This window comes from Triticum aestivum, chromosome 4A, assembly GCF_018294505.1.
Source record: "Triticum aestivum cultivar Chinese Spring chromosome 4A, IWGSC CS RefSeq v2.1, whole genome shotgun sequence".
In the NCBI taxonomy this organism is placed as follows: domain Eukaryota; kingdom Viridiplantae; phylum Streptophyta; class Magnoliopsida; order Poales; family Poaceae; genus Triticum; species Triticum aestivum.
In genome coordinates this window covers 579839809-579852980 of record NC_057803.1, presented here as the reverse complement: position 1 = coordinate 579852980, position 13172 = coordinate 579839809, and positions in this window count along the sequence as shown.

The following is a 13172-nucleotide window of genomic DNA, read 5'->3' as shown; positions in this document are numbered from 1 at the left end:
CATGCAACGGATGCACTAGAGCTATAAGTATATGAAAGCTCAACAAAAGAAACTAAGTGGGTGTGCATCCAACTTGCTTGCTCACGAAGACCTAGGGCATTTTGAGGAAGGCCATCATTGGAATATACAAGCCAAGTTCTATAATGAAAAATTCCCACTATTGTATGAATGTGACAAAATGAGAGACTCTCTATCATGAAGATCACGGTGCTACTTTGAAGCACAAGTGTGGTAAAAGGATAGTAACATTGTCCCTTCTCTCCTTTTCTCTTTTTTTGGGCCTTTTCTCTCTCTTTTTTTGGCCGCTTTTTTCGCCCGGAGTCTCATCCCGACTTGTGGGGGAATCATAGTCTCCATCATCCTTTCCTCACTTGGGACAATGCTCTAAAAATGATGATCATCACACTTTTTATTTTTCTTACAACTCAACAATTACAACTCAATTCTTAGAACAAAATATGACTCTATATGAATGCATCTGGCGGTGTACCGGGATATGCAATGAATCAAGAGCGACATGTATGAAAGAATTATGAACGGTGGCTTTGCCACAAATACGATGTCAACTACATGATCATGCTAGCAATATGACAATGATGGAGCATGTCATAATAAACGGAACGGTGGAAAGTTGCATGGCAATATATCTCGGAATGGCTATGGAAATGCCATGATAGGTAGATATGGTGGCTGTTTTGAGGAAGGTATATGGTGGTGTATGATACCGGCGAAAGGTGCGCGGTATTAGAGAGGCTAGCAATGGTGGAAGGAAGGAGGGTGCGTATAATCCATGGACTCAACATTAGTCATAAAGGACTCATATACTTATTGCAAAAATCTAGAAGTTATCAAAGCAAAGTATTACGCGCATGCTCCTAGGGGGATAGATTGGTAGGAAAAGACCATCGCTCGTCCCCGACCGCCACTCATAAGGAAGACAATCAATAAATAAATCATGCTCCGACTTCATCACATAACGATTCACCATACGTGCATGCTACGGGAATCACAGACTTTAACACAAGAATTCCTAAAATTCACAACTACTCAACTAGCATGACTCTAATATCACCATCCTCATATCTCAAAACAATTATCAAGCATCAATCTTTTCTTAGTATTCAACGCACTCAATAGAAAGTTTTACAAATCTTGAATACCAAGCATATTATTATTAAGCAAATTTCCATGCTATTAAATACTCTCAAAATAGTCTAAGTGAAGCATGAGAGACCAATAGTTTCTATAAAACAAATCCACCACCGTGCTCTAAAAGATATAAGTGAAGCACTAGAGCAAAACTATAAAGCTCAAAAGATATAAGTGAAGCACATAGAGCAAAACTATAAAGCTCAAAAGATATAAGTCAAGCACATAGAGTATTCTATCAAATTCCAAATTATGTGTGGCTCTCTCAAAAGGTGTGTACAGCAAGGATGATTGTGGTAGACTAACAAGCAAAGACTCAAATCATAAAAGACGCTCCAAGCAAAATACATATCATGTGGTGAATAAAAATATAGCTCCAAGTAAAGTTACCGACAGAAGTAGACGAAAGAGAGGATGCCTTCCGGGGCATCCCCAAGCTTTGGCTTTTAGGTGTCCTTAGATTATCTTGGGGGTGCCATGGGCATCCCCAAGCTTAGGCTCTTGCCACTCCTTGTTCCATAATCCATCAAATCTTTACCCAAAACTTGAAAACTTCAAAACACAAAACTTAAAGTAGAAAATCTCGTGAGCTCCGTTAGCGAAAGAAAATAAAAGATCACTTCAAGGTACTGTAATGAAATCATTCTTTATTTATATTGGTGTTAAACCTACTGTATTCCAACTTCTCTATGGATTATAAACTATTTTACTAGCCATAGATTCATCAAAATAAGCAAACAACACACGAAAAACAGAATCTGTCAAAAACAGAATAGTCTGTAGTAATCTGTAGCTAGCGCAAAATCTTGATCCCAAAAATTCTAAAATAAATTTCTTGACGTGAGGAATTTATCTATTAATCATCTGCAAAAAGAATTAACTAAATATCACTTTCCAAATAATAATGACAGCAGTTCTCGTGAGCGCTAAAGTTTCTGTTTATTTACAGCAAGTTCAACAAGACTTTCCCCAAGTCTTCCCAACGGTTCTACTTGGCACAAACACTAATTAAACACAAAAACACAACCAAAACAGAGGATAAATAATTTATTTATTTAATAACAGCAAGGAAACATATTGGGTTGTCTCCCAACAAGCGCTTTTCTTTAAAGCCTTATAGCTAGGTTTAATATTTCAATGATGCTCACATGAAAGACAAGAATTGAAGCACAAAGAGAGCATCATAAAACACGTGACAAACACATCTAAGTCTAACATACTTCCTATGCATAGGCATCTTATAGGCAAACAAATTATCATCGCAAGCAAAAACTAGCATATGCAAGGGAGTGGACAGAAACAATAGCCATCTCAACATAACGAGAGGTAATTTAGTAACATGAAAATTTCTACCACCATATTTTCCTCTCTCGTAATAATTACATGTAGGATCATAAGAAAATTCAACAAAATAGCTATCACATAAAATATTTTCAACACGATCCACATGCATGCAAAGTTGACACTCTTCCAAAATAGTGAGATTAACATTAACTAAAGTCATGACCTCTCCAAACCCACTTTTAATAATATTGCAAACACTATTATCAATCTCATATTCATCATGGGGCTTAAATAAATTTTCAAGATCAAAATAAGAATCACCCCAATCATGATCATTACAACAAGTAGTAGACATAGCAAAACTAGCATCCTCAAGATTAGGGTTTTGCATATTATTAGCACAATTGACATTAATAGAATTTATACTATCATCATTGCAATCATGCTTTCTATTCAAAGATCCATCGTGAATCACTTCATAAAGTAATTCATCACACTTTTTAGATTCACGAATTTCAAGAAAAACCTCATAAAGATAATCTAGTGCACAAAACTCACTAGCAATTGGTTCATCATAATTGGATCTCTTAAAAAGATTAGCAAGTGGATGAGGATCCATAGGTCTTAGGTTCTCTGTTTAGTAATAAATAAACAACTATTCCAACCATACGAGCAAACAAGAAACAGGCAAAAGAGAGGCGAATAGAGAGGGAGGATATAGAGAGAGAGAGGGCGAATAAAACGGCAAGGGTGAAGTGGGGGAGAGGAAAACGAGAGGAAAACGGAAAATAATGTAATGCGGGAGATAGGGATTGTGATGGGTACTTGGTGTTGGAAATATGCCCTAGAGGCAATAATAAAATTGATTATTATTATATTTCCTTGTTCATGATAATCGTTTATTATCCATGCTATAATTGTATTGATAGGAAACTCAGATACATGTGTGGATACATAGACAACACCATGTCCCTAGTAAGCCTCTAGTTGACTAGCTCGTTGATCAATAGATGGTTACAGTTTCCTGACCATGGACATTGGATGTCATTGATAACGGGATCACATCATTAGGAGAATGATGTGATGGACAAGACCCAATCCTAAGCCTAGCACAAGATCATGTAGTTCGTATGCTAAAGCTTTTCTAATGTCAAGTATCATTTCCTTAGACCATGAGATTGTGCAACTCCCGGATACCGTAGGAGTGCTTTGGGTGTGCCAAACGTCACAACGTAACTGGGTGGCTATAAAGGTACACTACGGGTATCTCTGAAAGTGTCTGTTGGGTTGGCACGAATCGAGATTGGGATTTTGTCACTCCGTGTAAACGGAGAGGTATCTCTGGGCCCACTCGGTAGGACATCATCATAATGTGCACAATGTGACCAAGGGGTTGATCACGGGATGATGTTTTACGGAACGAGTAAAGAGACTTGCCGGTAACGAGATTGAACAAGGTATCGGTATACCGACGATCGAATCTCGGGCAAGTACCATACCGCTAGACAAAGGGAATTGTATACGGGATTGATTGAGTCCTTGACATCGTGGTTCATCCGATGAGATCATCGTGGAACATGTGGGAGCCAACATGGGTATCCAGATCCCGCTGTTGGTTATTGACCGGAGAACATCTCGGTCATGACTACATGTCTCCCGAACCCGTAGGGTCTACACACTTAAGGTTCGATGATGCTAGGGTTATATAGGAAGCTTGTATGTGGTTACCGAATGTTGTTCGGAGTCCCGGATGAGATCCCGGACGTCACGAGGAGTTCCGGAATGGTCCGGAGGTAAAGATTTATATATAGGAAGTCCTGTTTCGGCCATCGGGACAAGTTTCGGGGTCAGCGGTATTGTACCGGGACCACCGGAAGGGTCCCGGGGGCCCACCGGGTGGGGCCACCTGCCCCGGGGGGCCACATGGGCTGTAGGGGGTGCGCCTTGGCCTACATGGGCCAAGGGCACCAGCCCCAAGAGGCCCATGCGCCTAGGGAACCCTAGAGGGAAGAGTCCTCAAAGGGGAAGGCACCTCCGAGGTGCCTTGGGGAGGATGGACTCCTCCCCCCCTCTTGGCCGCACCCCAAAACCCATCTAGGGCTGGCCGCCGCCCCTAGGGGGTGGGAAAACCCTAAAGGGGGTGCAGCCCCCTTTCCCCCTATATATATTGAGGCATGGGGCTGCCCATAACACGCGATTTGATCTCTCGTTGGTGCAGCCCTGCCCCTCTCCCTCCTCCTCTTCTCCCATGGTGCTTGGCGAAGCCCTGCGGGATTGCCACGCTCCTCCACCACCACCACGCCGTTGTGCTGCTGTTGGATGGAGTCTTCCTCAACCTCTCCCTCTCTCCTTGCTGGATCAAGGCATGGGAGACGTCACCGGGCTGTACGTGTGTTGAACGCGGAGGTGCCGTCCGTTCGGCACTAGGATCATCGGTGATCTGAATCACGACGAGTACGACTCCATCAACCCCGTTCACTTGAACGCTTCCGCTTAGCGATCTACAAGGGTATGTAGATGCACTCTCCTTCCCCTCGTTGCTGGTCTCTCCATAGATAGATCTTGGTGACACGTAGGAAAATTTTGAATTTCTGCTACGTTCCCCACAGTGGCATCATGAGCTAGGTCTATTGCGTAGATTCTTTGCACGAGTAGAACACAAAGTAGTTGTGGGCGTCGATATTGTTCAATATGCTTGCCGTTACTAGTCTTATCTTGATTCGGCGGCATCGTGGGATGAAGCGGCCCGGACCAACCTTACACGTACGCTTACGTGAGACCGGTTCCACCGACAAACATGCACTAGTTGCATAAGGTGGCTGGCGGGTGTCTGTCTCTCCCACTTTAGTCGGATCGGATTCGAAGAAAAGGGTCCTTATGAAGGGTAAATAGCAATTGGCATATCACGTTGTGGTTCATGCGTAGGTAAGAAACGTTCTTGCTAGAAACCCATAGCAGCCACGTAAAACATGCAAACAACAATTAGAGGACGTCTAACTTGTTTTTGCAGGGTATGCTATGTGATGTGATATGGCCAAAAAGGATGTGATGAATGATATATGTGATGTATGAGATTGATCATGTTCTTGTAATAGGAATCACGACTTGCATGTCGATGAGTATGACAACCGGCAGGAGCCATAGGAGTTGTCTTTATTTATTTGTGACCTGCGTGTCAACTTAAACGTCATGTAATTACTTTACTTTATTGCTAACCGTTAGCCATAGTAGTAGAAGTAATAGTTGGCGAGGCAACTTCATGAAGACACGATGATGGAGATCATGATGATGGAGATCATGGTGTCATGCCGGTGACGATGATGATCATGGAGCCCCGAAGATGGAGATCAAAAGGAGCAAAGTGATAATGGCCATATCATGTCACTATTTGATTGCATGTGATGTTTATCATGTTTATACATCTTATTTGCTTAGAACGACGGTAGTAAATAAGATGATCCCTTACAACAACTTCAAGAAGTGTTCTCCCCTAACTGTGCACCGTTGCGACAGTTCGCTGTTTCAAAACATCACGTGATGATCGGGTGTTTTATTCAGACGTTCAAATACAACGGGTGTTGACGAGCCTAGCATGTACAGACATGGCCTCGGAACACACGCGAAACACTTAGGGTTAACTTGACGAGCCTAGCATGTACAGACATGGCCTCGGAACACGGAGACCGAAAGGTCGAGCATGAGTCGTATAGTAGATACGATCAACATGAAGATGTTCACCGATGATGACTAGTCCGTCTCACGTGATGATCGGACACGGCCTAGTTTGACTCGGATCATGTAATCACTTAGATGACTAGAGGGATGTCTATCTGAGTGGGAGTTCATAAGATGAACTTAATTATCCTGAACATAGTCAAAAGGTTTTTGCAAATTATGTCGTAGCTCACGCTATAGTTCTACTGTTTAGATATGTTCCTAGAGAAAAATTAGTTGAAAGTTGATAGTAGCAATTATGCGGACTAGGTCCATAAACTGAGGATTGTCCTCATTGCTTCATAGAAGGCTTATGTCCTTAATGCACCGCTCAGTGTGCTGAACCTCGAACGTTGTGTGTGGTTGTTGCGAACATCTGACATACACGTTTTGATAACTACGTGATAGTTCAGTTAAACGGTTTAGAGTTGAGGCACCAAAGACGTTTTTGAAACATCGCGAAACATATGAGATGTTTTGAGGGCTGAAATTGGGATTTCAGGCTCGTGCCCATGTCAAGAGGTATAAGACCTCCGATGACTTTCTTAACCTGCAAACTAAGGAGAAAAGCTCAATTGTTGAGCTTGTGCTCAGATTGTCTGAGTACAACAATCATTTGAATCAAGTGGGAGTTGATCTTCCAGATAAGACAGTGATGGTTCTCCGAAGTCATTACCACCAAGCTGCTAGAGCTTCGTGATGAACTATGATATATCAGGGACATATATGATGATCCTTGAGATATTCGCAATGTTTGACACCGCGAAAGTAGAAATCAAGAAGGAGCATCAATTGTTGATGGTTGGTGAAACCACTAGTTTCAAGAAGGGCAAGGGCAAGAAGGGATACTTCATGAAACGGCAAATCAGCTGCTGCTCTAGTGAAGAAACCCAAGGTAAAACCCAAACCCGAGACTAAGTGCTTCTGTAATAAGGGGAACAACCACTAGAGCAGAATTACCCTAGATACTTGGTAGATAAGAAGGCTGGCAAGGTCGATAGAAGTATATTGGATATACATTGTGTTAATGTGTACTTTGCTAGTACTCCTAGTAGCACCAGGGTACAGGATACCGGTTCGGTTGCTAAGTGTTAGTAACTCAAAATAAAAGCTACGAAATAAAAGGAGACTAGCTAAAGGTGAGCTGACGATATGTGTTGGAAGTGTTTCCAAGTTTGATGTGATCAAACATCGCACGCTCCCTCTACCATCAAGATTAGTATTGAACCTGAATGGTTTATTGAATCTCGATCGTAGTGATACACATTTTCATGCCAAAAGATAGTAATGATAGTACCACCTACTTGTGGCACTGCCACGTAAGTCATATCGGTATAAAACGCATGAAGAAGCTCCATATTGATGGATCTTTGGGCTCACTCGTTTTTGAAAAGTTTGAGACATGCGAACCATGTCTATTGGTGTATATGCATGAAGAAACTCCATGCAAATGGACCGTTTGGACTCACTTGATTTTGAATCACTTGGGACATGCAAATCATACCACATGGGCAAGATGACTGAAAAGCCTCGTTTTCAGTAAGATGGAACAAGATAGCAACTTGTTGGAAGTAACACATTTTGATGTGTGCAGTCCAATGAGTGCTGAGGCATGTAGTGGATATCGTTATGTTTTTACTTCACAGATGATTTGAGTAGATGTTGAGTACATTTACTTGATAAATCACGAGTCTGAATTATTGAAAGGTTCAAGTAATTTCGGGGTGAAGTTGAAAGATCGTCGTGACAAGAGGATAAAATATCTATGATATGATCATAGAGATGAATATCTGAATTACGAGTTTGGCACAGAATTAAGACATTGTGGAAATAGTTTCACAATTAATACCGCCTGGAACACCATAATGTGATGGTGTGTCCGAACATCATAGTTGCACCCTATTGGATATGATGCATATCATGATGTCTCTTATCGAATTACCACGATAGTTTATGGGTTAGGCATTAAAGACAACCACATTCACTTTAAATAGGGCACCACGTAATTTCGTTGAGACGACACCGTATGAACTATGGTTTGGAGAAACCTAAGTTGCCGTTTCTTGAAAGTTTGGGGCTGCGACGCTTATGTGAAAAGGTTTCAGGTTGATAAGCTCGAACCCAAAGCAGATAAAATGCATCTTCATAGGACACCCAAAAACAGTTGGGTATACCTCCTAATTCAGATCCGAAAGCAATAGGGATTGTTTCTTGAATCGGGTCCTTTTTCGAGGAAAGGTTTCTCTCGAAAGAATTGAGTGGGAGGATGGTGGAGACTTGATGAGGTTATTGAACCGTCACTTCAACAAGTGTGTAGCAGGGCACAGGAAGTTGTTCCTGTGGCACCTACACCAATTGAAGTGGAAGCTTATGATAGTGATCATGAAGTTTCGGATCAAGTCACTACCGAACCTCGTAGGGTGACAAGGATACGTACTACTTCAGAGTGGTACAGTAATCCTGTCTTGAAGGTCATGTTGCTAGACAACAATGAACCTACGAGCTATGGAGAAGCGGTGGTGGGCCCAAATTCTGACAAATGGTTAGAAGCCATAAAATCCGATATAGGATCCATGTATGAAAAACAAAGTGTAGACTTTGGCAGAACAACTCGATGGTCGTAAGGCTGTTGAGTGCAGATGGATTTTGAAAGGAAGACAGACAATGATGGTAAGTGTCACCATTGAGAAAGCTCGACTTGTCGTTAAGATGTTTTTCGACAAGTTCAAGGAGTTGACTACGATGAGACTTTCTCACTCGTAGCGATGCTAAGAGTCTGTTGGAATTATATTAGCAATTACTGCATTATTTATGAAATCTTGCAGATAGGATGTCAAAACATTGTTTCCTCGACGATTCTTGAGGAAAGGTTGTATGTGATACAACCGGAAGGTTTTGTCTATCCTGAAATATGCTAATAAGTATGCAAAGCTCCAGCAATCCTTCTGAGGACTGGAGTGAGCATCTCGGAGTTGGAATGTATGCTTTGATGATGATCAAAGATTTTGGGTGTATACAAAGTTTATGAGTAACTTGTATTTCCAAAGAAGTGAGTGGGAGCACTATAGAATTTCCGATGAGTATATGTTGTTAACATATTGTTGATCGGAAATGACGTAGAATTTCTGGAAAGCATATAGGGTTATTTGGAAAGTGTTTTCAATGGAAAACCTGGATTAAGCTACTTGAACATTGAGCATCAAGATCTATAAGGATAGATCAAAACGCTTAATAGTACTTTCAAATGAGCACATGCCTTGACGTGATCTTGAAGGTGTTCAAGATGGATCAGTTAAAGAAGGAGTTCTTGCCTGAGTTGTAAGGTATGAAGTTAAGACTTAAAGCTCGACCATGGCAGAATAGAGAGAAAGGAACAAAGGTCGTCCCCTATGCTTAAGACATAGGCTCTACAGTATGCTATGCTGTGTACCGCACCTGAAGTGTGCTTTACCATGAGTCAGTCAAGGGGTACAAGAGTGATCCAAGAATGGATCACAGGACAGCGGTCAAAGTTATCCTTAGTAACTAGTGGACTAAGGAATTTTCTCAATTATGGAGGTGGTAAAAGAGTTCGTCGTAAAGGGTTACGTCGATGCAAGCTTAACACCTATCCGGATAGCTCTGAGTAGAGATACCGGATACGTATAATGGAGCAACAATTTAGAATAGCTCCAAGTAGAATAGTTATTTGGAATAGCTCCGAATAGAACATGGTAGCTGCATCTAGGAGATGACATAGAGATTTGTAAAGCACACACAGATCTGAAAGGTTCAGACCCGTTGACTATAACCTCTCTCACAAGCATAACATGATCAAACCCAGAACTCTTTGGGTGTTAGTCACATGGGGATGTGACCTTGAGTGTTAATCACATATCGATGTGAACTAGATTATTGACTCTAGTGCAAGTGGGAGACTGTTGGAAATATGCCCTAGAGGCAATAATAAAATTGATTATTATTATATTTCCTTGTTCATGATAATCGTTTATTATCCATGCTATAATTGTATTGATAGGAAACTCAGATACATGTGTGGATACATAGACAACACCATGTCCCTAGTAAGCCTCTAGTTGACTAGCTCGTTGATCAATAGATGGTTACAGTTTCCTGACCATGGACATTGGATGTCATTGATAACGGGATCACATCATTAGGAGAATGATGTGATGGACAAGACCCAATCCTAAGCCTAGCACAAGATCATGTAGTTCGTATGCTAAAGCTTTTCTAATGTCAAGTATCATTTCCTTAGACCATGAGATTGTGCAACTCCCGGATACCGTAGGAGTGCTTTGGGTGTGCCAAACGTCACAACGTAACTGGGTGGCTATAAAGGTACACTACAGGTATCTCTGAAAGTGTCTGTTGGGTTGGCACGAATCGAGATTGGGATTTTGTCACTCCGTGTAAACGGAGAGGTATCTCTGGGCCCACTCGGTAGGACATCATCATAATGTGCACAATGTGACCAAGGGGTTGATCACGGGATGATGTTTTACGGAACGAGTAAAGAGACTTGCCGGTAACGAGATTGAACAAGGTATCGGTATACCGACGATCGAATCTCGGGCAAGTACCATACCGCTAGACAAAGGGAATTGTATACAGGATTGATTGAGTCCTTGACATCGTGGTTCATCCGATGAGATCATCGTGGAACATGTGGGAGCCAACATGGGTATCCAGATCCCGCTGTTGGTTATTGACCGGAGAACATCTCGGTCATGACTACATGTCTCCCGAACCCGTAGGGTCTACACACTTAAGGTTCGATGACGCTAGGGTTATATAGGAAGCTTGTATGTGGTTACCGAATGTTGTTCGGAGTCCCGGATGAGATCCCGGACGTCACGAGGAGTTCCGGAATGGTCCGGAGGTAAAGATTTATATATAGGAAGTCCTGTTTCGGCCATCGGGACAAGTTTCGGGGTCATCGGTATTGTACCGGGACCACCGGAAGGGTCCCGGGGGCCCACCGGGTGGGGCCACCTGCCCCGGGGGGCCACATGGGCTGTAGGGGGTGCGCCTTGGCCTACATGGGCCAAGGGCACCAGCCCCAAGAGGCCCATGCGCCTAGGGAATCCTAGAGGGAAGAGTCCTCAAAGGGGAAGGCACCTCCGAGGTGCCTGGGGGAGGATGGACTCCTCCCCCCCTCTTGGCCGCACCCCAAAACCCATCTAGGGCTGGCCGCCGCCCCTAGGGGGTGGGAAAACCCTAAAGGGGGCGCAGCCCCCTTTCCCCCTATATATATTGAGGCATGGGGCTGCCCATAACACGCGATTTGATCTCTCGTTGGTGCAGCCCTGCCCCTCTCCCTCCTCCTCTTCTCCCATGGTGCTTGGCGAAGCCCTGCGGGATTGCCACGCTCCTCCACCACCACCACGCCGTTGTGCTGCTGTTGGATGGAGTCTTCCTCAACCTCTCCCTCTCTCCTTGCTGGATCAAGGCGTGGGAGACGTCACCGGGCTGTACGTGTGTTGAACGCGGAGGTGCCGTCCGTTCGGCACTAGGATCATCGGTGATCTGAATCACGACGAGTACGACTCCATCAACCCCGTTCACTTGAACGCTTCCGCTTAGCGATCTACAACGGTATGTAGATGCACTCTCCTTCCCCTCGTTGCTGGTCTCTCCATAGATAGATCTTGGTGACACGTAGGAAAATTTTGAATTTCTGCTACGTTCCCCAACACTTGGTATGTTGACTTTTGCACAAACTCCCCCGCAACGGCGCCAAAAATTCTTCTTGCTACCTCTTGAGCACTGCGTTGGATTTCCCCGAAGAGGAGAGGATGATGCAGCAAAGTAGCGTAAGTATTTCCCTCAGTTTTTGAGAACCAAGGTATCAATCCAGTAGGAGGCCACGCTCGAGTCCCTCGTACCTACACAAAAACAACAACTCAACGCAACCAACACGCTTAGGGGTTGTCAATCCCTTCACGGTCACTTACGAAAGTGAGATATGATAGAGATGATAAATAATATTTTTGGTATTTTTGGTATAGAGATGCAAAGTAAAAAGTAAAAGGCATAGTAAAAAAGCAAAGCAATAATAAAGTGATGGAGATTGATATGATGAGAAAGAGACCCGGGGGCCATAGGTTTCACTAGTGGCTTCTCTCAAGAGCATAAGTATTCTACGGTGGGTGAACAAATTACTATTGAGCAATTGACAGAATTGAGCATAGTTATGAGAATATCTAGGTATGATCATGTATATAGGCATCACGTCCGAGACAAGTAGACTGAAACGATTCTGCATCCACTACTATTACTCCACTCATCGACCGCTATCCAGCATGCATCTAGAGTATTAAGTTAAAAACAGAGTAACGCCTTAAGCAAGATGACATGATGTAGAGGGATAGTTTCATGCATTATGATAAAAAAAACCATCTTGTTATCCTTGATGGCAACAATACAATACGTGCCTTGCTGCCCCTTCTGTCACTGGGAAAGGACACCGCAAGATTGAACCCAAAGCTAAGCACTTCTCCCATGGCAAGAACAACCAATCTAGTAGGCCAAACCAAACTGATAATTCGAAGAGACTTGCAAAGATAACAAATCATACATAAAAGAATTCAGAGAAGATTCAAATATTATTCATAGATATACTTGATCATAAACCCACAATTCATCGGTCTCAACAAACACACCGCAAAGAGAAGATTACATCGAATAGATCTCCACAAGAGAGGGGGAGAACATTGTATTGAGATCCAAAAAGAGAGAAGAAGCCATCTGGCTAATAACTATGGACCCGTAGGTCTGAAGTAAACTACTCACACTTCATCGGAGAGGCTTGGATGATGATGTAGAAGCCCTCCGTGATCAATTCCCCTTCCAGCGAAGCTCCGGAACAAGCCCCAATATGGGATCTCGTGGATACAGAAAGTTGCGGCGGTGGAATTAGGTTGTTGGCTCCGTATCTGATCGTTTGGGGGTACGTAGGTATATATAGGAGGAATGAGTACGTCGGTGGAGCTTCGAGGGGCCCACGAGGCAGGGGGGCGCGC